Source organism: Danio aesculapii, chromosome 7 (genome assembly GCF_903798145.1).
Source record: "Danio aesculapii chromosome 7, fDanAes4.1, whole genome shotgun sequence".
Classification (NCBI taxonomy): Eukaryota; Metazoa; Chordata; class Actinopteri; order Cypriniformes; family Danionidae; genus Danio; species Danio aesculapii.
The window spans coordinates 52,206,347-52,212,462 of NC_079441.1; positions in this window are offsets into that span (position 1 = coordinate 52,206,347).

A 6,116-nucleotide genomic window follows, 5' to 3' on the forward strand; every position below is an offset into this window, starting at 1 on the left:
AGTTAATGTATAATTTTGGGCTGTAAAGTTGCCCCATGAACACGACAACTGTCACATAAAAGCCATATCTTTATTTTAATGATAGAGTAAGGCGATTGTGGTAAAGTACGGCATGTGATACTTTTTCAAGTTCATGTTTAAAGTCTCTGCAGTCTCTGGACAATGTATTTAGAGAAATTCCTATGACTGGAGAGACTTAAATACAGCTTAGATTTTAACCTGCATATCGTCCATGGTACCCAAAGTTATAGCAGTCCAGGAATGCTAAGGGGTTAATGTATACTATCATTAGAAAGACATGTTCCCATACAAAAAGCAAACAAACAAATGTATACTCTATAACTGAAGAATACAGATGATACACTGTTAGGCTGTACTTGAATTGGTAACTCTTTCTTTTAAGCGAGGGTCCATTAGGTCATGAAATGTTTATAATTATGGCATGAATATGTTATGCATGCTTATGACAACTGTCGTTAAGTGTCATTTGTTCATTTGTCAGTGTCATTTTAAAGTCAAAGGTGATATTGATTGATTTGTCTTTGTTATGACTTGACATAACCAAATACATCACAACCTTGACATTATCAAGACAACATATTTCCACTGTAAACCCCACTGTTGCCATTACTAAATATATTAAGTTAATATAATTTGACGTTGCTTAATATACTAAGTTTTGGCATCAAAGCTTAAACATGTATGTTACCCATTAGGCAGCAAAAAACTTTTAATTAATATTTTAAGTTCTCTGAACTTAACATTTGGTCACACTTTTTTTTTGATGGTCCGTTTGTTAAATTTAAGTTACACTGCATCTGCATGCCAACTAATTCTCATTGGATTATAAGTAGACTGTTTGGTTGGGATTAGGGTTGGGGATGGGGTTAGGGTTAGTGTAAGTTGACATGTACTTGCAAAGTTTCTAATAGTCAGTTAAATGTCAGTTGAAGGAGTATATCAACAGACATTAAGCAGACACTCTATTAATACTCAAACGGACCATCAAAATAAAGTGTTACCTAACATTTTAATTTCTTTAAACGATTCACCATGTCTCTGTTTAAATAATTGGTTGCGCTTGAAATTTTGCCCTGACAACAGTGCTGATTGGTCGATATATGTTGTATGACACAAGGTGGTCATTTTGCTTGTGATGCTGAATTTTGCTGAAGCGCGGCAGGACAGAGGCACTACCTGAACTCATCTGACGAAAAAAAATAGTTTAATAAGTAAGTATATTTAAATGCTTATATACATTTTTTTAATTGATATACATGCAGGGTGTAGCACTGTTCGAGCAAGAAGGTCGCTGGTTCGAGTCCCGGCTGGGTCAGTTGGCAATTCTGTGTGGAGTTTGCATGTTCTCCCCATGTTGGTGTGGGTTTCCTCCAGGTGCTCCGGTTTCCCCCATAAGTCCAAAGACAATGTGCTATAGGTGAATTGGGTTAGCTAAAATTGTCCATAGTGTATGTATGAATGTCCTGGTCCTCCAGGTTGGGGGTTAAGTGTTGGGCTAATAACCCACCTCGTAAAAATTAGATGTTACGAAACACCAACATATTGCGGCTAAATATCAGCTTCGATATAAACGGCCCTGGGAGTAAGTAATAAGATTATAATAGCTGTAAAATTTGGAGGTTTAGTCTAATAGCCATTTTAAGTTATCTATACTTAAACATTTAGGTTAATTAAATGAAGAGACCACATTTGGTCAACTCAATTAAATAAGTTGTCAATTTCCCATTACTCAAACGAACTGATAATAATTTGGACGCTGAAGTATAAGGAGTGCTATCCTGCTGAAGAGTTTGCCCTCTCCTGTGGTTTGGAATGTAATGGACGGCACAAATGCCTTGATACCTCAGGCTGTTGATGTTGCCATCCACTCTGCAGATCTCTCGCACTCCCCCATACTGAATGTAAACCTAAACCATCATTTTTCCTTCACCAAACTTGACTGATTTCTAAATCTTGGGTCCATGTGGGTTCTAATAGGTCTTCAGCAGTATTTGTGATGATTGGGATGCAGTTCAACAGATGATTTAAAGTATGGAAAAAAATCTACCTTCTGCCACTTTTCCAAATGATCAACTAGACATTAAGTTATTGTTTTTTTTTGCTTCTACAACTTGCATCGATGACAAGACTTTTGTCAGGTAGTGTAGTGTATTTTAAAGAATACTGGTGGACGGCATCATTGCCTTCATAGTAATTATTTCCTACTATGAACATCAGTCGTCACCTTGGAATTATAAGGTTATATCTGAGTTCTGACTGATTTTGAGATATTGAGCTTCAAAGTTTTTTACATTCCATATAGCAAACAGTATGTGTGTAACATTTGTTTTTTTAAATAAAAAGTCTTAAAATGTAACAACTTATAACAATCATTCCATAATGTAAATGAGTCATTTAATAAGAATATGTCAATAATTCAATTTTGACAAAAATTTCAGATAGAAACTTATAATTCTACGGTGACGAAGTGGGTACCAGCATTTTTCAAAATATCTTCTTTTGTGTTCAACAGAAGAAAGAAATCATAAAAGTTTAAAACCACATGGGGGGGGGGGGGTAAATTGTGAGGTTATTTTCACTTTAGGGTGAACTACGCTTTTGTGTAATGTGAAATAAAAATATTTTGCGCAAAAACTTGCAGTATTTGTACTGTAGCACAAGTGAACTCTATGCTATGAGGAAACTGAATGCAACTGCGTCACTGCAGCAGAAATGAACACATCACCTTTAAACTTTCAAACGGAGGATGTTTCATTACCACAGTACAATAATGACCAAGTGGTCTGACACTTTTATCCACAGTCACTGACTCAAGGCCGCAACGCTCATGACTCACAACCTGTTACTTATGGTGAAAGAAGCAGCTTTTTAAAGGTACAGTTAAGTCACTACTTTCTGTATTATTCTTGACACATAAAGAAAGTGTTTCACGGCATGTTTCTGTTTCTATAAATCGATTCACACTTCCAGAACAAAAACGTGTGACATGCCAATTATCTTTATTTTTCTTCTTCTTCTTCATGTGAAACCAAATATGTAGAAAAAGTGGAGTTGGTTTATGGAAATCACCTTGATTGGACAAGTCACTATAATTTTAAATTTGTTATTCATAAATCATTTCTCACAAAACCGGCTGGGTTTCCATCTATCGAGAAAAAAAAAACTAGTATCTTTTGTAACATCTTTTTTTTTTCAAGCACATCCTCTTTGACGAAATTAACCTCCTGCTGATAACTCAAACACCACAAAATAAAATGTATCCATATTTTTCCCTATGGCTCTTCCTGTTGGCTCAAACTATACACCTGTCAAGCAATAACTCATTTTGAACATACCTTCAATATATGTTCAACATACTTTACAATATGTACTGTATTTCAAGAAGGCAATGCAAAACCATAAAAATATTCCTTTCGGCTTGAGAGAAATTAATCTGTTACAGAATCTTGTCTTGGCGGTTATGTGTTTTTTACAACACTTTTGATTCGGCTTCCTGTACGCCACTGTGCAAGTCTGTTCCCCTTCGGGAGGGGAACTTTAATGCTATGTACAAACTTCCATTATGGGGGATTTCGTCAGAATCCAAACATCTGAAAGAGTATACAATCGAGCCAATGAAATGCTAATGAGTTGGTGGCGTCAGCATGCCCAGCTGGCTGTATTTACAAGTAATCTTGTATATAAACGCTGCACATGCCAAGCTGAGGCATCCTTTTCGCTTCGGACCTTGCATGAAGCTTCTGAGAGAGTCATATGAGGGTTTCTCTGACTGTTACAACAGAGAGAGAGAGAACGAGAAAGCGGGCTGCTTCTCCAGGTCCAGAGAAAGCGATACGCAGTGGCAGACAGTCGACCTGGGTTTCTCCCTTGCCTGGCATTCTTTGGGTCTGGTCCTCCAGAGCGGTTTGTGTTGTTGCGAATTTCCTACAAGAGCAACACGGTTGTGCAGTTTTTTCAAGATGTCGCTTCGACTGTGCGTTTCTGGATGCGGTGGATTCCTGTCCCCAGATGATAGGCATGAGCACTTTGTTTCATGTCTGGGGGTCCAGCATGTTGATGCGGTGATGCGGGCCACCCACCCCAGTGGCAACTGCTCTGCAGTTGGCACTCGGGCATATCTGAGGGTTACAGTGGGAGTAAATCCGCCGCCTTCGGGCTTGCAGACCTCTTGCTCCTCCACGCGCTCCATCCAAGCATCGAGTGAGAGAAGCGCCCCGTCCTTGGATGGTCGCCCTCTCACTTGATGACACAGAGGCTCAGATGTCCATCGATGCATCGAAGGATGGGCTGCCATTGTCTGATGAAGATTCGAACCCACTCCCTCCCTCCGGGGTAGCGAGTCTGGCGTCGGATCTAGAAGCAGACATGATAACCATGCTTTCCCGGGCTGCTTCGGCCATGGGCCTGGTTTATCCCCCAGCCCTGCGGCCAGACCGACTAGATGGGTGTCATGTGGAGGATGTAAAGAAGGAAAGGCCTTCTAAGCCTCTCGCCTTTTCTTCCCGGAAGTGCACAATAGGCTCACGCAGTCTTCGCCCTGCACGCTATGGCCACTCACCAGCACTACCAAGCACAGGCGCTGACCTAGCTGCACGAGGATGATTCGGACCAAGGCTTGTTACACGAGCCCCGCACCGCAACCAACTGTGCTCTACGGACCACAAGTCCGCTGCGTGTGCCACATTAGTGGTCCAGGAGTGCCACCTCTTCCTAAACCTGGCAGATATGCACGAAGTTGACAAAGTTCGCTTTCTTAACTCGCGATATCCCAGGCTGGCCTGTTCGGCATCACCGTTGGTGAATTTACGGCAGTGCAGATGGGCAGAGTCATCTATCGGCAGGAATGTAAGACCGCTCCCCCAGCCAAACCATCCACATCCACATCCACTACTCCTCGCTGAAGGTGCTCTCCACCCCAGGGCGCTGCTAAGTTCGATAAATGGACCACGAAGCGTCCCTGAGACAGGCCATCTGGAAAAGAGGGAACTTGCTCTTTCCCCGGTGGGGGGCCGGGCTCTTCATCCAACAGTGTTTTAAAAATGGCATCAAACCCTCAAAGAAAGAGCATTTTCCTTTTCACAGGATGTGATAGCGGTACTTCAGCGATCGTGCCGATGATGCCGCTAGTGAGGGCTCTGTCTGCCTGGTTAGCGCAGACCAGCCCGTCGGGGTGGCTCATTTTGCACAGTCAGACTTGGCTATGCAGATCAATTTGTGAAACGGCCTCCCAAGTTCATGGGTGTGTGTTTCTCCAGGGTCAGCCCTGTGTCCGCCCCTGTCTTACGAAAGGAGATTGCTGTCCTCCTGCCGAAGGATGCAATCGAGCCAGTCCCTCCAGCCGAAACGGAGAGCGGGTTTTACAGCCCGTACTTCATTGTACCCAAAAGAGTTGGTGGGCTAATCCTAGATCTGCACGTTTTGAACCGCTGTCTTCACAAGCTGCTGTTCAGAATGCTTACGCAGAAGCTCATTCTCTGGTGCGTTTCGTCCTCGGGATTGGTCTGCAGCAATAGACCTGAAGGACGCAAACTTCATGTCTCCTACTTTCCACACCACCGCCAGTTTCTGTGGTTTGCATTTGAAGGTCGAGCCTGGCAGTACAAGTTGTCCTTTTCCGGCTCTCTCTGTCTCCACAGGTTTCACTCGCGGAGGGTGCACTAGCACCCCTTTGACCCGTGGGCATCCGCATACTCAATTATCTTGACTGGCTGATTTTAGCGCTCGTGGGATCAATTGATTATGCACAGAGACAGTGTGCTTCAGACTTCAAAACCATAAAAATATTCCTTTCGGCTTGAGAGAAATTAATCTGTTACAGAATCTTGTCTTGGCGGTTATGTGTTTTTTCTCTTGATTCGGCTTCCTGTACGCCACTAAGTGCAAGTCTGTTAACCTTCGGGAGGGGAACTTCAGTGCTATGTGGAAACTTCCATTATGGGGGATTTCGTCAGAATCCAAACATCTGAAAGAGTATACAATCGAGCCAATGAAATGCTAATGAGTTGGTAGCGTCAGCATGCACAGCTGGCGGTACTTACAAGTAATCTTGTATATAAACGCTGCACATGCCAAGCTGAGGCATCCTTTTCGCTTCG